This window comes from Staurois parvus, unplaced genomic scaffold (assembly GCF_062004578.1).
Source record: "Staurois parvus isolate SC_StPar_1 unplaced genomic scaffold, SC_StPar_1.0 ptg000053l, whole genome shotgun sequence".
Lineage (NCBI taxonomy): Eukaryota > Metazoa > Chordata > Amphibia > Anura > Ranidae > Staurois > Staurois parvus.
In genome coordinates this window covers 5,273,444-5,295,261 of record NW_028317849.1, presented here as the reverse complement: position 1 = coordinate 5,295,261, position 21,818 = coordinate 5,273,444, and the positions used below count along the sequence as shown (strand labels likewise).

Here is a 21,818-nt window from a genome sequence, read left to right as displayed (position 1 = left end):
CAAATTCTACTGCCAGAGGCCAGCACTGTAAGAGGAATGGAAGCATTTGTGTGAGCCAAACATACCCTCCTAAAAGGAGCTACCCGTCTTATGCTTGTACAGGGTTAAATCATATTTTTACGTTACTTGTATATTTGTGACAAAGCTGTAATTTTAACACCATTTGAAAATGATCAACTACATTTATTAAACCAGAAAGAAAGAAAACACTTCTGTGTTCTCTGTACCAACCTAGTGACACCCATCATTGGACCTGCACCTCCGTAATGGCCACTTTTGCACATTAGCTCTTCAATCTGTCATTTTTCCAGTGCAAGTGTAAAAAGCTAGAAGAAATATTTCCTAGGACACTGTGAGAAATCTGTCAGTTTTTTTGAACTGCTCTTTATAAACTGGAGCCTTTGTATCCAGTGCTTTATAGAAGAGCTGTCTTTGTTGCTGACAACCTGAATTAAAAACTAAATGTCCATATTGCAGATTTTAGAAGCAGAATAAATTGAATTAAGCACAGTGCTGATATTTCTTATACTTTTTTAAATGTGAAGCTCCATTTTGAATTAGAATAGCATTTACTAATCTGATTCATTAACAGATCATTTGGATATTCAACTGAATAACAAACAAATTGGTGTTTTTTTATTTATTATCTTTTTTAGATCTAGCAATTTTTTTTGAGGTCAAATTAAAATTGATTGGGCAGGTTACAATATTTTTATCACTTTAAAAATCTATTAAAATTGAAATTTATACTTTGATATTTTATTGTTATGTAATTTGGGTCAAATTAGAAAAAAAGTGCAAATTTGTGTGGTCAATTGAAAGGAAATGTGTTTTATTTATTTATTTTTTTTCACCAATAGGAAAGTATTGACATTTTGATGGGACTTAGGAAGATAGGTGCAACTTGGATGAAAATTTTTTTTTAGGAATAGGAAAGTATTACAGATCTGTCCATGCAGTGTGACTTTAATGCATTTTTACACTCTCTGGCACTCAAGTCGTATCAAAGTTACACTACATGAACAAACTGTTATAAACTGCTTAAAAAAAATTAAGGCAACATTTTTAAAACACATCAGATCTCAATGGCGAAAAATATCATGCTGTATATCTATACTGATGTGGACTGGGTAATGTGTTTAAGGATGAAAATGATCAACCTACAGAGGACTAAATTCAAAGACACCCGAAAATCAAAGTGAAAAAATGATGTAGCAGGCTAGTCCATTTTGCTAGAATTTCATTGCAGCAACTCAAAATGGTACTCAGTAGTTTGTATGGCCCCCACATGCTTGTATGTATGCCTGACAACATTAGGGCATGCTCGTAATGAGACGATGGATGGTGTCCTCTAGTAGTTCTGGACCAGGGCATCACTGAGCTTCTGGACAGTCTGAGGTGCAACCTGGTGGCGTCGGTTGGACCAAACCATGATATCCCAGAGGTGTTCTATTGGATTTAGGTCAGGCAAGTGAGGGGGCCATTCAACGGTATCAATTTCTTCATCATCCAGAAACTGCCTGCATACTCTCGCCACATGAGGCCGGGCATTGTCATGCACTAGGAGGAACCCAGGACCCACTGCACCAGCGTAGGGTCTGACAATGGGTCCAAGGATTTCATCCCAATACCTAATGGCAGTCAGGGTGCCATTGTCTAGCCTGTAGAGGTCTGTGCGTTCCTCCATGGATATGCCTCCTCAGACCATCACTGACCCACCACCAAAACGGTCATGCTGAACGATGTTACAGACAGCATAACATTCTCCGCGGCTTCTCCAGACCCTTTCACGTCTGTCACATGTGCTCAGGGTGAACCTGCTCTCTTCTGTGAAATGCACAGGGCGCCAGTGGGGGACCTGCCAATTCTGGTGTTCAATGGCAAATGCCAATCGAGCTGTGTGGTCCTCAGTGCCCACTAGAGGATGTCAGTCCCTCAAGCCACCCTCATGAAGTCTGTTTCTGATTGTTTGGTCAGAGACATTCACACCAGTGGCCTGCTGGAGGTCATTTTGTGGGGCTCTGGCAGTGCTCATCCTGTTCCTCCTTGCACAAAGAAGCAGATACCGATCCTGCTGATGGGTTAAGGACCTTCTACGGCCCTGTCCAGCTCTCCTAGAGTAACTGCCTGTCTCCTGGAATCTCCTTCATGCTCCTGAGACTGTGCTGGGTTACGCAGCAAACCTTCTGGCAATGGCATGTATTGATGTGCCATCCTGGAGGAGTTGGACTGCCTGTGCAACCTCTGTAGGGTCCAGGTATTGCCTCATGCTACCAGAAGTGAAACTGACCCTAGCCAAATGCAAAACTAGTGAAACAGTTAGAAAAGATGAGCAGGGAAAAAAATGTCAGTGGCCTCCACTTGTAAAACCATTCCTGTTTTGGGGGTTGTCTCATTGTTGCCCATCTAGTGCACCTGTTGTAAATTTTATTAACACCAGAGCAGCTGCAACTGATTAACAACCCCCTCTGCTACTTAACCGACCAGATCCATATCCCAGGAGTTTAATTGACTTGATGCTATACTCTGCTGAAAAAAAGTAAAGGAACACATTTTAATCAGTGTACTATCCTATTAGCAAAAAAGTTGCATCAAAGTAAATACTCGGCAAAGAACAAAAAAGGCACTGTGAAATCGCACAATCTGCATAGATGTGCCTGAAAATTCCAATCTCCAGTTAAAAATCGAAAGGAAAATTTTAAATTTGATTTTTGTATAGCTATCTTGTCAGTCTGCTTGGATCTAGAAAAGAAAGTTGACAATTTCTTTGCCATGGCTTCTTATCCAAATTTTTATTAATAACTAAAAACCTATTTATTTTAGCTTTCTACAAATCTCAGTTCAGTAGATTGTGTGGACACATACTGCAAAATTCTACATGGTTTCAAATGCCAGTTTGTCAAAAGGTTTTCAGTGCATGAAGAGCTGATGTAATAGTATTCTAAGGAACTTCACACATGTTGCAGTCCAACCGTACAATCTTTGTACAATCAACTTTAGATTTTACCGAAACTAGGTAATACTAGGACCTGCTTAATCTATCCAATCAGACAGGCCCTTGCAGTATGTAATTGTTTGAATTAAATCCTGTGCATTTCCTGCACCGCACTGTAATTGCACAGTATCCATGTGATCTGGTACAAGTGTCAATTTTAAATTAATGACACCCTGAAACAGATTGCAAAACGCAGTACGATTGCCAGAATTCGCATCGCATGGGTGTGAACACCCATGGTATGTAAATCAGGTGCAGGGGAAAAAAAGGGTCCTGAACTTTAGTGCGGACGCGATGAGATTTGAGCCATACAGAATGTATGGCTCAAATTGCACCACACAGACATCACATGTGATTTGCACAGGAATGCAGTGCGGTTCCTGTGCGAATCACATGCGATGTGCTGCACCGCATTAGTGTGAACCAGGGCTCAAGGAGATTGTACAATCAGATTGTAAAGTTTACTGCAAGTCTTTGTGTGTTAAGCCTTTTATAAGTGATGGATCAAATGTAAAATAAGAAGTTAAAATGCAGAAATTAACTTTAAATGGTTTAAAAGAACTAAATCTTCCCTTTGCCCAACTCCTTTTACATTGATCTTTTACCTGCTGTCTGTTTGTGGACAGCATTGTAACAAAATCAGAAATACTGATGAGTGTACGTGGCAGATCACTGAACAGACATCCCCCCCATCTGTGGGAAGGAAACCCAAGACTTCTCTGTTCTGTTTGTTCATTTATTCTTGGAAAAGACACTTGTTCCTGAACTGCTTGGGTTAACCCTCATATTTCCAGTATTCAAGAGCTTGGAATAAAATCTTGCATTTGGTAAGTTGCAGAAATAGAGTTGAGAATGGAAAGTAAGACAGCAGTGCAGGAACGGATACTAAATACAGCTCTGATTCAGCAATAGTAACATAGTGCATAATTCTTCATAAGACACAGCTAATGCTTGCAGGACATCAGCAAGCCTTTCATTGACATAGTACCTGGCCATAGAAACAGGTTTCTTATTCTGACTTGGTTTTCTTGAGTTGTGAGTTGCATTATTTTTTTTCTCCCAGTAAATACAGTAAGGGCCAGTTCACACCACATGTAGTCCATTGCATTTTTTTTCTTCTGCATCGAAAAAGTATGGACAGTAGGCTATATGGTTTCCAGTGACACAGTTCACACCAATGCAGTCAGTTCCAGTGCATTCCAATTCCAGAAACAAATGTAGAACATGCTGGATTTTTCCTTAACGCACTGAAATGCATATGTCCTTTTTTTAAAGTGAAGAAAAGGGGGGGGGGGGGGAATGCACAGGAACACATTGCAAAACTCACCAAAATGTATCAAAAATACATCAAACGCACATGCAGAAACGCATTCAGGACTCATCTGGACTGCATTTTATATGGTGTGAACCATTTCTAAAACACCTTTTCAATGAAAGAAGTTTTCCATTTCTCAGGTCTTGCACAAAAAATGTTGCTCAGGATTGACAACATTCTGTAGAAGATTACCTTACAAAATTGCTGTGAAACTTAGAACTTCTTCCACAGATCAGGTACTGTAGCTCTCATATGCAGAGTACTAAAAGAAGTGTCATGTTGTTCAATGCTGACATTGACAAGTTTAACAAAGCTTCTGTGTGGAATGCATTTACCTGCATTTGTAAATGGAAGCAAGAACATATGTGTAGCTAGTTTTGCAGAAATGTATGCTAACTAGCAGAAACATGTGAGTTGTTTAAATAAATTGATGTAAATGCATGTAAACTGATAATGCACAGTCATGTATTGGCATGTAAACCTATAACCTGAAGTAGAAAAAGGAGATTACAAACCAATCTTTGTTGCTCCCTCCTTCATGCTAAGAGAGGCTGCTCATGTGAATGAAGCCTATTTCTTTCTCCCAGCTGTCAGTCACTAAGACTTCATTCACACTGGAAGCGTATAGTTGCTAATAGGTCCTGTGTAGGCAGGTGTTTGCCTGCTTTTGGCACTTACATAAAAATAATGTCACCAGATTTTTATTTATTTCACTGGTGTAGTGTTGATGACCAATCTGGGGTAACATCTGACCTGCTTTTTTCTCTTTGGATGCAGCAGGTTCTATTTAGATGATTATTATTATACATGATTTATATATCGGCAACCGTTTGCTCAGCACTTTATAAAACGAAGGTAGACATTACAGTTACAATTTGGTACAAGAGAAAACAGAGGGCCCTGCTCGTTAGAGCTTACAATCTAAGAGCAGGCAAAGCAGATGAAATGCATCATTTTGTGTATTGGTCAGCTCTGCCTTTAATGTGTATAGCAGCCTTTTACAGTTAAAGTACAATCTTGGTACAGTCTTCTTTTAAGATGGTCATACATATTACAGGCTGATTGTACAGTACAATCTTTTGTCTTTAGAACTACCAAATCTATATAAGGGCTTCTTCACACTTAACGTTTGAGGGGTTGTAAAACCCCGCAGTTGAGCCATGCTTTTACGGCCCCCAGCTCCTACCCTCTTTGGCTGGATTGGCAGCATCTGGGAATGTACACATGCCACAGCAGAGATAATGGCCCCTGTCCCTTCAAGTGTAAGCTCCCCCGTTGTGGTTCACTATTGCAGTGTTAAGGAGGCTAAATGCTCCACCTGCCAGATGCAATGCATTCAGAATACTCTTTAGAGAGCAAAGCTCATGTGAACAAGGGTCAAATTTAAGTCTATTCAAAGCGCAGTCAGACTGTAACATGGATGGCCAGTTTTACCAATACTACGCAATATGAGGACCAACTAAACTATCCAACCAATTAGCTTCCAATTAGATTGGCCCTTAAGGTGACCATACACTATACAATCTGATTGTACAATCGCCTTTAGATTTGCTGAAACTATTTAATAGGCGTACGCACCTATATATCCAATCAGGCAAGCCCTTGAATTACGTAGTTGATGGTAGATCTAAAGCAGATCATACAGTCAGATTGTATTGTGTATGGTGAGCTTTATATAACATAGTTGTTGGAAGATCTTAAAGGATTTTACAATCAGATTGTAACATGTCTGGAAAGCTTCTGTCTAACTTCCTGAGAGCCTTTGTTAAACTGCAGTTAGCCTCTCACCTAATCAATATTACATACACACTCATATCTTTGTTTAAAAAAAAAAAAATAAATGACCGGTGCATTTAACCACTTGCCGCATGGGCCAGTTCTGTCATTTCTCACATACATAAAAAAATCTGATTTTCTTAATAGAAAATTACTTAGAACACCCAAACGTTATATATTTTTAAAATTTGCGGCCCTGGAGAATAAAATGATGGCTGTTAAATTTTTTTATGTCACACGATATTTGTGCAGCCATTTTTTAAATGTAAATTTTCACAAAAAAATACACTTTAATGAATTTTTGTGCACACAAACAAAATATAATACCCAATATTTTGGTAAAATATAAAAATGATCTTATGCCAAGTAAATGGGTATCTAACACATCACGCTTTAAAATTGCACATTCTGGTGGAATGGCAACAAATTATGGTACTTTAAACTATCCATGGGTGACACTTGAAAAACTTTTTACAGATTACCAGTTTAGAGTTAACAGGAAGTCTGGTGCTAGAATTTTTGCTCTCACTCTGATGTTCATGATGATACCTCACATGTGTAATGTGATCACTATTTACATATGTTTTTGGAGTTATGTATGCATTTGCATATACACATGAGCAGGGGTAGACAGGGGAGCTTTACATTTTTAGAGAAATTTGTATTGATTTTATTTACGTTTTTATTTTTTTACACTTTTAAAAAAATTTTTGGAATCAATTTTATTGGTGTCACAAACGAACATCCCTTGTGATAGCATGAGCAGTGACAGGTTCTTTTTATGGAGAGATCACAGATCTCTCCTCTGCGCTCAAAAGCATCTGAGCAAACCGAAATCAGTTTGATCAGATGCTTTACAAGCCGGTAATGCATTGTGCACAACACACTAAACCTGGAAGTGATGAAATCCTTGTTGCTTCCGGTTTAATTTTTTATTAAATATTTTATTATATCTTTTCATGTGACAACACTGCAGAAATTACACTTTGCTACAATGTAAAGTAGTGAGTGTACAGCTTGTATAACAGTGTAAATTTGCTGTCCCCTCAAATAACTCAACACAGTCATAAATGTCTAAACCATTGGCAACAAAAGTGAGTACACCCCTAAGGGAATATGCCCAAATTGGGCCCAAAGTGTCAATATTTTGTGTGGCCACCATTATTTTCCAGCACTGTCTTAACCCTCTTGGGCATGGAGTTCACCAGAGCTTCACAGGTTGCCACTGGAGTCCTCTTCCACTCCTCCATGACGACATCACGGAGCTGGTGGATGTTAGAGACCTTGCGCTCCTCCACCTTCCGTTTGAGGATGCCCCACAGATGCTCAATAGGGTTTAGGTCTGGAGACATGCTTGGCCAGTCCATCACCTTTACCCTTCGCTTCTTTAGCAAGGCAGTGATTGTCTTGGAGGTGTGTTTGGGGTCGTTATCTGCAGCCCAGTCTCCGAAGGGAGGGGATCATGCTCTGGTTCAGTATGTCACAGTACATGTTGGCATTCATGGTTCCCTCAGGGAAATGTAGCTCTCCAGTGCCAGCAGCACTCATGCAGCACCAGACCATTACACTCCCACCACCATCATGCTCGATCGTAGGCAATACACACTTGTTTTTGTACTCCTCACCTGGTTGCTGCCAAACACACTTGACAATATCTGAACCAAACAAGTTTATCTTCGTCTTTATCAGACCACATGACATGGTTCCAGTAATCCATTTCCGTAGTCTGCTTGTCTTCAGCAAACTGAGCTTTCTTGTGCATCATCTTTAGAAGGGGCTTCCTTCTGGGACAACAGCCATGCAGACCAATTTGATGTAGTGTGCGGCGCATGGTCTGAACACTGACAGGCTGACCCCCCACCCCTTAAACCTCTGCAGCAATGCCGGCAGCACTCTATTTCCCAAAGACAACCTCTGGATATGACGATGAGCACGTGCACTCAACTTCTTTGGTCGACCATGGCGAGGCCTGTTCTGGGTGGAACCTGTCCTTTTAAACTGCTGTAAGGTCCTGACCACCGTGCTGCAGCTCAGTTTCAGGGTCTTGGCAATATTCTTATAGCCTGGGCCATCTCTATGTAGAGCAACAATTCTTTTTTTCAGATTCTCAGAGAGTTCTTTGCCATGAGGTGCCAATTTGAATTTCCAGTGACCAGTATGAGAGAGCAAGAGCGGTAACACCAAATTTAAATGGCTAATTAGGCCCAATTTGGATTTTCACTTAGGGGTGTACTCACTTTTGTTGCCAGTGGTTTAGACATTAATGACTTTTACAAAAATGTGAGGGGTGTACTCACTTCTGGGAGATACTGTACCTTCTCTGGCCACACAGAGCAGTGGTTCTGGGCTCCATTGGAAAACCCAGGAATGGCAGTGGCAGGAAAACGTATTGCCAGCTGCAAATTTTGATACAGCGATCCCGGTATAACCACTTCAATGTGAGTATGTATGAATACATGGCTGTAACGTGGTTAAGAGGATGATTTAAAGTCAAACTGATAAATACACTATATTGCCAAAAGTATTGGGACACCTGCCTTTTACACACACACACACACACACACACTCCCAGTCTTAGTCCGTAGTGTTCAATATTGAGTTGGCCCACCCTTTGCCGCTATAACCGCTTCAACTGTTCTGGGAAGGCTGTCCACAAGGGTTAGGAGTGAGGTCAGGCACTGATGTCGGATGAGAAGGCCTGGCTTGCAGTCTCCGCTCTAATTCATCCCAAAGGTGTTCTTTCGGGTTGAGGTCAGGACTTTGTGCTTCCCAGTCAAGTTCCTCCATCCTAAACTCGCTCAACCATGTCTTTATGGACCTTGCTTTGTGTACTGGTGTGCAGTCATGTTGGAACAGGAAGGGGCTATCCCCAAACTGTTCCCACAAAGTTGGGAGCATGAAATTGTCCAAAATGTCTTGGTATCCTGATGCCTTAAGAGTTCCCTCTACTGAAACTAAGGGGCCAAGCCCAACCCCTGAAGGGCAACCCCACACCATAATCCCCCACTTCACCAAATTTAACACTTGGCACAATGCAATCAGGCAAGTACTGTTCTCCTTTCAAACCCGCATGCCTCCATCGGATTGCCAGACAGAGAAGCATATTTTTCACTCCAGAGAACACATCTTCACTGCTCTAGAGTCCAGTGGTGGGGTGCTTTATACCACTGCATCCAACATTTGCATTGCACTTGGTGATGTAAGGCTTGGATGCAGCTGCTCGGTCATGGAAACCCATTCCTTGAAGCTCTCTATGCATTGTTGTGCTAAGCTGAAGGCCACATGAAGTTTGGAGGTCTTTAGCTATTGACTCTGCAGACAGTTGGCGACTTCTGCGCACTGTGCGCTTCTGGATGCGCTGACCCCGCTCTGTCATTTTACGTGGCCTACCACTTCGTGGCTGAGTTGCTGTTGTTTCCAGTTGCTTCCACTTTGTTATAATACCACTAAGAGTTGACCATGAAATATTTAGTAGGATGGACTTATTGCACAGGTGGCAACCTATCATGGTACCACGCTTGAATTCACTGAGCTCCTGAGAGCGACCCATTCTTTCACAAATGTTTGTAGAAGCAGTCTGCATGCCTAGGTGCTTGATTTTATACACTTCTGACCATGGAGGCGATTGGAATGCCTGAATCCAATGATTTGGAGGGGTGTCTCAAAACTTTTGGCAATATAGTGTATGTGCATGGAGCAGGAAAGGCTTCTTTGGTGAGATGTGTATTTCTGTTGTCGGTTGTACATTGATGCCGGTGCCCCAACATGCACATCAAATGCAGATCAGCAGATTCATATTGACTTCAGTGGAATAGTGTCGATGAGGATTCGGAGGCTGCATTTAACTTTACATAAATTTTTTTCAGATACAGCAGGTCCAATTTAGATGCATTTGGATTGCACGCGAAGTAAATCAGAGGCCGATATTTATTGTCAAATGCTCAGCAGTTGAAGTAAAAAGCTGCGTTTTGACAAGAATGCTCCATGTGCACATACACTAAAGTTCAGGGGAAATATTCTGGAATCCTGTTTCGATGCTGCCTCAATTCATGTAGACTGCACTGTGGAGCTTAGAGAAAACTGGCTGTCGCATTTATGTAGACAGCCTTACACTCAATTGGAAGCGAGTCTGTCAGACTGTATATTTCTTGCTTTGGCTTCCTTTCTGTCTCCTGGCATGTTGTGTATAGATCTGGCTTGCGAGGAAAAATTGTCTCTTGCACAAGCTGGGTAACAGAGGGAAAAACTCCCCCCCCCCCCCCCCCCCCCTCCCCATTTGCTTTCTGCATAGTGCCTAGTGCACAATAAAAAGATCAGTTCATTCTGAAATAACAATTTGGCTTTAAAAAATATTTGTACAGTAGATGGTATTTATCATGGGGGTTTTTTTTTTGTATTTTCTGCCATTCCGTGTTTTCACAACCCCTTTTTTGCTATGCTTGACGGTAATGGAAAAGGAAGACCTCCTAGTCCCAGAACAAATGTTTCATTAATAACTGAATCATAAACAGGTTCTGTTCTCAGGAAATCTTTTTACTTCCTGCGGCTGTTTTCTCATCGACTTTCTCTTACATTGTATGATGTAGCACCATCTAATACAAAGTAGATGCTTTTTTATGTCACGCTTATTTGAGCTATTTTGTGATGTCTTCAACTCTTGCTAAATGGGAAAAAATGAATTAATTCTTTTTTTCTATTTTAGATATAGTGCAGAAGGGTTAGAACTTTTTTTCTGCTATCTGTGACTTTGTTATCTCAATGTTCTAATAATTTCCTCCTACTTCTTGTTTTAGTGACCTGAGTTCCCTGGCATAGGGAGCGGGTCTAAATATCCCTACCATAAATTTCCTGGTGCTTTCCTACAACTGATGTTTCATAGGTGGGGCATACATCTGACCATAGAAGTGAATGGCTGTACTCATGTAAACCTATATGCACATGCATTGGTGTACAATGATGGGCAGAATCACTGGTGTTTATCTGTACAGTCATTCACTTCTGTGGTCAGATGTATGCCCCACCTTTGGAACCTCAGTTGTGGGGAAGCACCAGGAAATTTAGGATAGGGATATATCTATGCCTGAAAACGTCTCATGTGCGTGAGGCCTACCAGCCTCCCTGTTAGGCTTTTACTGATCTGTTTGTCCCTGTGGGGAGAATTCAGTGTCCAGAAATAAGGGATACTCTCCCCATATGGGAGCAAGCCATCGGCAGTTAAAATTGGATAACCTTTGATTTAATAATTTATTGTAATTTGTTATTTTTAAAGGTGTTTTTATTGCCATATTTAAATAGATACTTACAAACCTTTTACAAAGATATTAAAGAATAATGGTACATGGGTCACCAATCCCAGCATATGAATTTTGAAACAAAAAACAGCAAGACATTGTAATCTCCGCAATACAAGGTAGTATAAGAATTACAACTATGCTTCAAAACAACATTCCTCCCTGTTTTGTGACTGATTCCTCCTGTAAACCATAAGAAATGGCAGTAGACTTTTTATTTTATTATGTGCAGGAGTACAAAGAAGTAATAATAAAAAAAATAACCAATAAAGCTTAACCATGGAATGTTTTAATAGGTTAAATAACCTAAAGTCACATGTATACATCTTTCTTCAATAAAAGTTTCATAAAGGTCCCAGATCGGTGTCTGCACTTATTTGTTGTTTTCAGCAAAGTATTGTGTATGTCCTGTGTTTCAACCATATAAAACACATTTTTTCCTCCTTCTTCCTCTTCTTCCTCCTCCTTCTTTTATTGAAAACAAGATCAGCAGTATATAACCTAAACAAGTTAGTGTCCATTTGTTCATAAAGATGTTAAGACTGAGGATGTTGGCACCCAGTGAAAAAATGTTGTAGACAGAAGTTGCAAAATGTAGGTGGGAATGCAAAGGGGAAGGGAGGTGTTGACCTAAAGCACTGCAGAATGGGAAATTACATAGGCAAAGTGTCACTGCTGCAACTCACTGCCCCCCCTTCTCCAAAATACACTATATTGCCAATTACCTCCTATGGCCACAGGCGTTTTAAAATCAAGCACCTAGGCATGCAGACTGCTTCTACAAACATTTTTGAAAGAATGGGTCACTGTCAGGAGCTTGGTGAATTCAAGCATGGTACCGTGACAGGTTGCCACGTGCGCAATAAGTCCATCTGTGAAATTTCCTTGCTACGAATTATTCCACGGCCAACTGTTAGTGGTATTATAACAAAATGGGAACAACAGCAAATCAACCACGAAGTAGTAGGCCATGTAAAATGACAGAGCGGGGTCAGCGCATGCTGAAGTGCACAGAAGTCGCCAACTGTCTGCAGGGTCAATAACTAAAGACCTCCAAACTTTGTGTGGTCTTCACATTAGCACAACAACAGTGCATAGAGAGCTTCATGAAATGGGTTTCCATGGCCGAGCAGCTTCTTCCAAGCCTTACATCACCAAGTGCAATGCAAAGTGTTGGATGCAGTGGCGTAAAGCGCACTGCTACTGGACTCTAGAGCAGTGGAGATGTGTTCTCTGTAATGACGAATCATGCTTCTCTGTCTGGCAATCCGATGGACATGTCTGGGTTTCATTGCCGGGAGAATGGTACTTGCATGACTGCATTTTGCCAAGTGTAAAGTTTGATGGAGGGGAGATTATGGTGTGGAGTTTTTTTTTCGGGTTGGGCATGGCCCCTTAGTTCTACTGAAGGGAGCTGTTAAGGCGTCAGCATACCAAGACATTTTGGACAATTTAATGCTCCCAACTTTGTGGGAACAGTTTGGGGATGGCCCCTTCCTGTTCCAACATGACTACACACCAGTGCACAAAGCAAGGTCCATAAAAACATGGATGAGGGAGTTTAAGATGGAGGAACTTGACTGGCCAGCAGAGTCCTGACCTCAACCCGATGAGATGAATTAGAGCAGAGACTGCAAGCCAGTCCTTCTCGTCCAACATCAGTGCCTAACCTCACGCATGCGCTTCTGGAAGAATGGTCAAACATTCCCATAGACACTCTCCTAAACCTTGTGGACAGCTTTCCCAGAAGAGTTGAAGCTGTTCTAGCTGCAAAGGGTGGGCCAACTCAATATTGAACCCTACGGACTAAGACTGGGATGCCATTAAAGTTCATGTGTGTGTAAAGGCAGGTGTCCCAATGCTTTTGGCAACATAGTGTATCTATGATAATCGCGAGATGCAGGTTGACTAAATAGACATGAACCCTTAACTACAGAGAAGTCAAGTCCTAAACAGTATGGCCAATATTGGTTGGTATCCACAGCGTCTCTCCCCATACAGAGTTACCAGGTACCCAAAGTCATCAAGGTTACCACCTCCAGTCCTCAGCCACATTGACTCATGGAAAAGAAGGAAGAAAAAGTAGTGTAAAAATAATCAATTATCTTTATTCCATTGAAGTATTGCACTTACAAATTATAAAAAGTAATTGCGCATTCAAAATTACACTCCAGTCAGTAAGGCAGGCGATTTCCGGATAGCTTCCGGTTTGTGATAACGTCAGCAAATGGCTCTGCGCTATGCGTTTCCTCTAACAGGACGTCTTTAGCGCAACACAATCTATTTATACATTTTACTACTTGGGGTGATATCTCGTATTGTGTTTGCAGCTTGAGTAATCACTTTTGTTGGTTCATTTATAGAATCATAGCCAGAGCTGTTTTGGCTGTACTCCTGTACGTCAGAAGTGCAGTTTGTTATGCACTCCTGTGACCTGTTTTCAGTTGACAGTAGGCTAAAGTCTGCTCTGAAAGAGATCCTGACCATATGGTGGGATCTGGCCCTTGGCTCACCCTCTCAGCTGTCCACTGAGTGCCTGAGCCAGCCCCTTTCACCCCCTCCACAGCCCAGCCCTCATGTGAGCGCTGGAGGGGCAAAGCAGAGAGCCGGAGACAGTCACAGCTCTCCGTTCAGAGTGGAGGGGGAGAACTGAGTGATCAGCAGGGTTTGATTGCTCCGTTCTCACTGCAGAGTTGGCGAGGGACAGGAGCAGCGTCAGATTGATGCTGCATCCACCTAGGTGAGTATAAATGTTTGCTTTTTTTTTAAGGTCTATACTTCTCTTTTAATTTTTCATTAGTGTGTTTTTCTTAACTTTTGTATTTTGACCAACCAATTTACCATTTGCAATATTCACAGCTGCACCCATTCCCTCCTCCACTCTCCATAACTTCCTCCACTATCGGCTACTTTCCCTAACCCTTGTCCATTCCTTCCCCTCTTCACTTTCTGCATGACCTCTTCATTCTGCATAACAGGACCAGTGGCCTCCTCTCCACCCTCCCACTCAACCACTTTTCTCTGCAACTCAGCTGCTCACCCAACATGATCCACAGACTTGCTGTCTAAATCAGTTAAAAGCCATTGCAATCCCTGCTTCCCCACTCCTGCTTTTTTCTGCCCCCAAACCAGCTATTCCCCTTCTGATCTGGCCACTGTTCACCCCAGTCAATACTTTTTCCACCCTTTACACTGCTCTAAATGGGTTGCCTTTCCTTTTCATTAAAGCTGTCCTATGATCAGTTCAAGCGAGGCGATGAACTTTACCACAGCATATGTGCAGCAAAACTGATGTGATTACACGGTAATGTATACTGCTGTGTAATGCGGCCCCAAAACCATTTAGTCTAAATTCATTCATGAGCATCCACACATTAGCTCCTCTTTCATATTAGTGGTTTTCAGTTGTGTTTTAGGCACGAGTTCAGTTCTGCTTAGGGAATTAATGAGAGACTATATGACCACCTTGGTAGCCTAAAGATAAACAATCTGACAGTGCATCACCTCACTGCTGTTACTAATAATTCATCAAATTATTTCACCTTTGAGTTAAATGTCCTTTTGAACAATTTACAAGCCTTCATATAGGTTTTTTTTAGCAAATGGATAACCTGAAGCCAGTTTGTAGCCAGTTTTTGTTTACATACATTACAAAATTTTTATTATTCACAAATGAACTGTTACCAGTACAAAAATGACTTCCAAAGCCTGATATCATAAAAAATGTTTTATCGAAGGTAACCTGAATTAGGAGAGTACACCTGACATATACACTAGTTGGCAGTGTAACATGCAGGTGATATTTCACTACCCTTAGGCATTTGTGGTGTTCAGTACATTCCTTGGCAGTAAAGGTTCTTTTGGGTGACCAATTTTTTAAATCTGTGGAGATAAGCAGGTTTTACATATTGCAGACACTTGGCACCATTTTATCAGGGGAAGAACTAGTAATCAGACAAGGCCCTCTCTGCATGGTAGTTCCCATAATAACCATTGACCAGCAGTGTTTGTATGTGCCTTTTAGGCATTAGATAGTTTTCTGATCCATCTGAAAACTGCTGGATTTGACGTAGTCTGATGTTTATAGTGCACCTGGAGAGTAAATTATTGGTCCCCTTTGGAAAATTATGCTAATATCTTCCTTCTTAAACATAAAAAAAACTAAAATGCAAACACCAATTGCAGTCAGATTTGGCAACACTTGGTGTATAACCAGTGTACACTCGTGGCCAATAGTTCCCAGCAGGAGCCCTGATTCCAGTATATGGATCTTTAAATTGACCATACAATCTTTTTAGATTTTTTAATCTGCGCAGCCTGCAGGTGGAACAAAAAAAAATCGAACAGATTCATCCACTCTATACAGCGAGGATGGATGAATCACTTCTGGCTATTGTATTCTGACCACCAGTGTAGCTGATGCAGCCACCACTCTGTTGACAATTTTTCACCTGACGCCTTCAGTTTTTTGATGGATGCCAGGTAGAGGGTGTTGGCAAGGCTGCTCATGAAGTGACATTCCTGATAAACCATCTGAAATTTCTAAGTGTATAGGCAGCTTCAGTTAGACCTTTTTTAGATTACTGAGAACTCATTTACAAAAAGATATTGAAAAGGTAGGAGTCCAGAGGAGGTAGGGGGGGGGGGTGGAAACATGGTGAAAGGCTGGCCATATACTGGTCAACCATTTGGAAAAGCAGCTGCATCTGATTGGATGCTGCTATTTGTCTAAAAATTCTCCTGCAGGCTCCAGCGGAACCAGCATGGCCACCCACTGAGGAAATTTTCCTGTGGAACTGATTGAAATTCCAGTGGATGGTCAGTTTTAGGGATAAAACATATCAAAAAAGACTGCAGGAACTTAATGTGTAAAGTTTTTTTTTTGAGGAAAGAAAATAGGGGAATGACTAAAACTTTGTAAATACATTATGGCTGAGAATAAGGCTCAGGAGGGTGGTATTTTCAGTATGAAGTGAAGATGGAGAAAACTGAGACCTCCAGGCTAGCAGGAAGAAAATTTAAAACCTCTGAGTAATTTAAAAAAATAATAGTAGCTGAGGTACTGAATCCATCAATGTTAAATAATTTTGAACATGCTTGGGACAAACACAGATCTATAAAAAGGGGCAGGCCACTCGGTCGTTTTCAGTTCTCACTCTTCTACATTTCTATTAAATTGCTTGAATGCTAGGTATCCCCCCCAAAAAAAAAAATAAGACATGCCTTGGGCTTGACTGTCCTCTCTTGTTATTCCTTTGCCTGAGTGCTTGGTTGGTGTTAAAGGTATATTCCAATAAAAATGGACATTGAAGTCTTGCACGCTTTGCATAGAAATATAGAAGATACTACTTCTAACTTTTTTTTTTTTTTTTAATGGTGCAGCAATCTCTGGAACCATTATCTTCATTCTTGCTTTACTAGGCTTTCAGACACTGATGTAGAACACATATTTATTGATGACTTCTAACCTGAATACTTGTTCGAGGTCCATGATTCACTAGTTAGTAAAGGTAATAACAGTTAAAGCCTTATTGCAGCAACTTGAGCGTTATTGCTCTTTTTAAGGTCTGTGGTTACTGGCAGAGAAATGAAATCAAAACAAAACGTTAGCTCACCCAGTGCTCTGAGTATCCTTTTGTCATGTATAAATGTTAATTTGTGTAACTAAATTTGTACACAGATTGTGAAAAACATATTTAGGAAATAACAATTGATTATAAGTTTACCACATTATATCTTAATAACAGGCCACAAATTGGTGCGCAACATAAAATGGATGCTGTGGCTTTTGCCTGGTCATCTGGTCCAGCAAACTACGGAGAATTGCGCATATATGGCTGTTTCTCAAGGAACCTGAAGGGAAGATTGTCTCCCTGCAGGCTTGTAAATTGCTTTTCCATGGAGAAAAGGCCACATGTGCAGTATCATATGGTCTGCCAACTAGATAGAAGACAGGAGGACCATAGTCCATGTTGCCCACTGACCTGAAATATCAGTATAAAGTACATGGGGGTTATTAAAATACAATATTTTGAATAGCTTTGCACTATTTAAATAGTTGTTATCCTTTAAAGAAAATTACAAACTACAGTGCCTTGGAAAAGTATTTACACCCCTTGACATTTTCCACATTTTGTCATGTTAAAACCAAAAACATAAATGGATTTTTGGTGATAGACCAACACGTTTCACATAATTAAGAAGTGGAAGGAAAATGATAAATGGTTTTCAAAATGTTTTACAAATATCTGAAAAGTGTGGCGTGCATTTGTATTCAGCCCCCTTTACTCTGATATGCCTAACTAACATCTAGTGGAACCAATTGCCTTCAAAAGTCACCTAATTAGTAAATAGTCCACCTGTGTGTAATTTAATCTTGGTATAAATACATCTGTTCTGTGAAGCCCTCAGAGGTTTGTTAGGGAACATTAGTGAACAAACAGCATCATGAAGGCCAAGGAACACACCAGACAGGTCAGGGATAAAATTGTGGATAAGTTTAAAGAAAGGTTAGGTTATTAAAAAAAAAATAAATATCCCAAGCTTTGAAAATCTCACGGAGCACTGTTTAAATCCATCATCCAAAAATGGAAAGAGTATGGCACAACTGCAAACCTACCAAGACATGGCCGTCCTCCTAAACTGACAGGCCCGGCAAGGAGAGCATTAATCAGCAAAGCAGCCAAGAGGCCCATGGTAACTCTGGAGGAGCTGGAGAGATCCACAGCTCAGGTGGGAAAACTATTAGTTGTGCACTTCACAAATCTGGCCTTTATGGAAGAGTGACAAGAATAAAGCCATTGTAGAAAGAAAGCCATAAGAAGTCCCGTTTGCGAGAAGCCATGTGGGGGACACCGCAAATGTGGAAGAAGGTGCTCTGGTCAGATGAGACCAAAATTGCACTTTTTGGCCTAAAAGCAAAATGCTACGTGTGGTGGAAAACTAAGCGCTCGTTCACACTTGACTGCTTTTCCAACTCTTGCCAAATGCCCCTATAGCATTTGACAAGCATTGGTCCGGCGTTTGTGGAGCGTTTTTAACGCTCTGCATGCACGGTTTAGTGGCGGTTGCTAGGCATTTGGCAAGCATTAAAAACGCCCCACAAACGCCTATAATGAACTTTGGTGTTAATGCTCCGCAAACGCCCCACAACTTCGTCGCAAACGCTGGCCGGGCGTTTGTGGAGCGGCACCATAGACTTGAATAGGAGGCTTCAACTCCTGACTCGACCAGAGGCATCTGTTTTACCGCGACGCAACGCGCCGCTAACGCTCCCTTTTGAACAGCACCATGTGCTGCAATGTGCAGAATTTTCCTAGGCGTTTGGGAAACAGTAAAAACGCTTCCCAAACGCCTGTCTGCCGCTTGCTAGCAAGGCTAGTGTGAACGTAGCCTAACACTGCACATCACCCTGAACACACCATCCCCACTGTGAAAAAGGATGGTGACAGCATCATGTTGTGGGGATGTTTTTCTTCAGCAGGGACAGAGGAGCTGGTCAGAGTTGATGAGAAGAGGGATGCAGCCAAATACAGGGCAATCTTAGAATAAAACCTGTCTTCAAAAGACTTGAGACTGGGGTGGAGGTTCACCTTCCAGCAGGACAACGACCCTTAACATGCAGCCAGAGCTATTGTTTAGATCAAAGCATATTTATGTGTTAGAATGGCCCAGTCAAAGACTTAAAAAATTGCTGCTCACAGACGCTCTTCATCCAATCTGACATAGCTTGAGCTATTTTGCGAAGAAGAATGAGCAAAGATGTAATTCTCTCGATGTGCAAAGCTGGCAGAGACATCCCCAAAAAGCCTTGCAGCTGTAATTGCAGAGAAAGGTGGTTCTACAAAGTATTGACTCCGGGGGGGGGGGGCTGAATCCAAATGCACGACGCGTTTTTCACATATTTATTTTTTAAAAATTTTGAAAACCATTTATCATTTTTCTTCCACTTCACAATTATGTGCCACTTTGTGTTGGTCTATCACATAAAATCCCAATAAAATACATTTACATGTTTGGCTGTAACATGACAAAATGTGGAAAATTTCAAGGGATATGAATAATTTTTCAAGGCACTGTATGCAGTGCGCACGCTCTCCGCACATAACCACAGGCCCCCGTGGACACACATGTGTGGTATATGTGTTTGTGGTCAGCAAGAGGGTAAATTTGCAGCATGCTAATTGTTTTGGTAGAAATATGAAGTGGTTTTGTAACAGTACTTAGATGCCTGAAAAACCATTATTATGCAGCCAGAATACAGGGCATCTGGGGCATTTGCTTTCAGTCCCTTTCATATGGGTGTTCAGATCAGATCCAGCTGTCAGTTTTTTTTTCAGGAAAATTCTGCATCCTTTTACATTTGTTTTTCTGACCTAAATGTGACAGATCGGAGGTAAATGGATGTAATCGGATGCATGTGTGTTTATATCTCTCTTCCCATAGACCAAGGCTCTAGCAGGAAAGGACACAGATGTCACAAAAGTGACATCTGTACCATTCAGCTCTGATTCAGCAGTGGATATGTTCACTGATCCCCTGCTAATCGGAACAGATGCTGAGCGGAACAGATGACACCTGCATGAAATGCTGTACACTTACTTTAGGTGGAGTGTGTACTTCCTGCTGTGGGGCAATCAAAATTATGCACATAGGATTAAGCATGTTATTAAGTATCAGCTTTCATGAGACCGTACTCCTGCATTCACCTGCATTGGTTAAAGAAGATTTCCGGGTAAAATTATGTTTTTAAATGATTGTTTTTGTCTAGGGGCTTGGAAAGCTATGTGGCAAATGAGATTTAATGGTGATAAATGTAAAGTTATGCACTTGGGGGCTAAGAATATGCATGGATCATACATACTAGCGGGCGTACAACTGGGGGAATCAATGGTGGAGAAGGATCTGGGAGTTCTGGTAGATCACATTCTTAATAATGACATGCAATGCCAAGCTGCAGTTTCTAAAGCGAGCAAAATCCTCTCTTGTATTAAAAGAGGTATAGACTCCAGAGAGAGAGATATCATATCACCCCTGTACAAATCATTAGTAACACCTCATCTGGAATATGCAGTTCAATTTTGGGCACCAATTCACAAAAAGAACATTGGGGTACTGGAGAAAGTGCAGAGAGGGGCAAGCAAACTGATAAGAGGCATGGAGGAGATCAGCTATGAGGAAAGATTAGAGGAACTGAATTTATTATCTCTTGAGAAGAGGAGATTAAGGGGGGATATGATCAACATGTATAAATACATCAGTGGTTCATATAGTGAACTCGGTGTAGAGCTATTCACCCTGAGGTCATCACAGAGGACAAGGGGGCACTCTTTACGTCTGGAGGAAAAGAGATTTAATCTCCAAATACGGAAAGGTTTCTTCATAGTAAGAGATGTGGAATAGACTCCCTCAAGAGTTGGTTCTGGCCAGCTCAGTGGATTGCTTTAAAAAAGGCCTGGATTCTTTCTTAGATACACAGAATATAACTGGATACTGACATTTATAGGTAAAGTTGATCCAGGGAATATTCGATTGCCTCTCTAGGGATTAAGAAGGATTTTTATTCCCCTGCAGGAGCAAAGTGAATCATGCTTTGATGGGGGCTTTTTTGCCTTCCTCTGGATCAACTGTGGGTATAGGATTATAACTTTTTTTTGTAATGGTTGAACTGGATGGATTTTTGCCTTTTTTTTCAGCCAGACTAACTATGAAAAGGAAATATATACTTGCCTAATCCTCCGAGCACAAGATGGTTCCCATTATTGGGGTTGGAATGATGGGAACCGGTCTTGTGCTCAGAGGTTTCACAAGACTGCTAGCATTTTGGGGGTATGTTTACAGTCTTGTAAATGGGCTGTTCCTAATGTCATCAGACCCTTATACCAGCTCCAGATGTGAGGATGGCATGAACAGTCCACTGCTGGGCGTGGGGGGAGCGTGGTCTTCCGGAGGATTGGGGGAATGGATAAGTACAGCTTTTCTCTGAGCCCTTGGACAAAACGAGCACTTAACCAATCCAATGTGAGCAGAGCCCGACTACATGGGAAAATAAATGTTTTGACCGGAGTTATGCTTTAATTATAGGCTGCAAACCATGGCCAAGGCATTGGTTTTATATGGGTTTTGTCAAAGTGGTCTTTTCATTGTTGTACTTGCCATTTTCCAAGCTTGTTAAAGGATCTGTCATGTTTCAAACCATCTCTTTTGAAAGCGATGAAGTTGTGCTGAACATGATTAAGTGAGCATTTTTTAAACTTTCTAATATGTTTCATATACTTGTGCTCTTCTATTAGATGGACTGCGACCCTCATGATGCTGGTAGAGATGTGAGCAATGCACAGCTCATGGATATGTGTACAAAATTTACAGATAACGGATTAAATCTGGTGTAATTTAGAATAAAGGTAGCTTCTAATATCAGCTAAGTCTTCTCTCCAACACT

The 21,818-nt window shown here is 41.2% G+C and overlaps 1 protein-coding gene across 1 annotated transcript in view; it reads left to right on the top strand.

Annotated features, from left to right (window-relative positions):
* The window catches only part of INSR (insulin receptor), a 176,067-nt gene that overhangs the window by 43,395 nt on the left and 110,854 nt on the right, over positions 1–21,818 (top strand). The window lies entirely within an intron of this gene.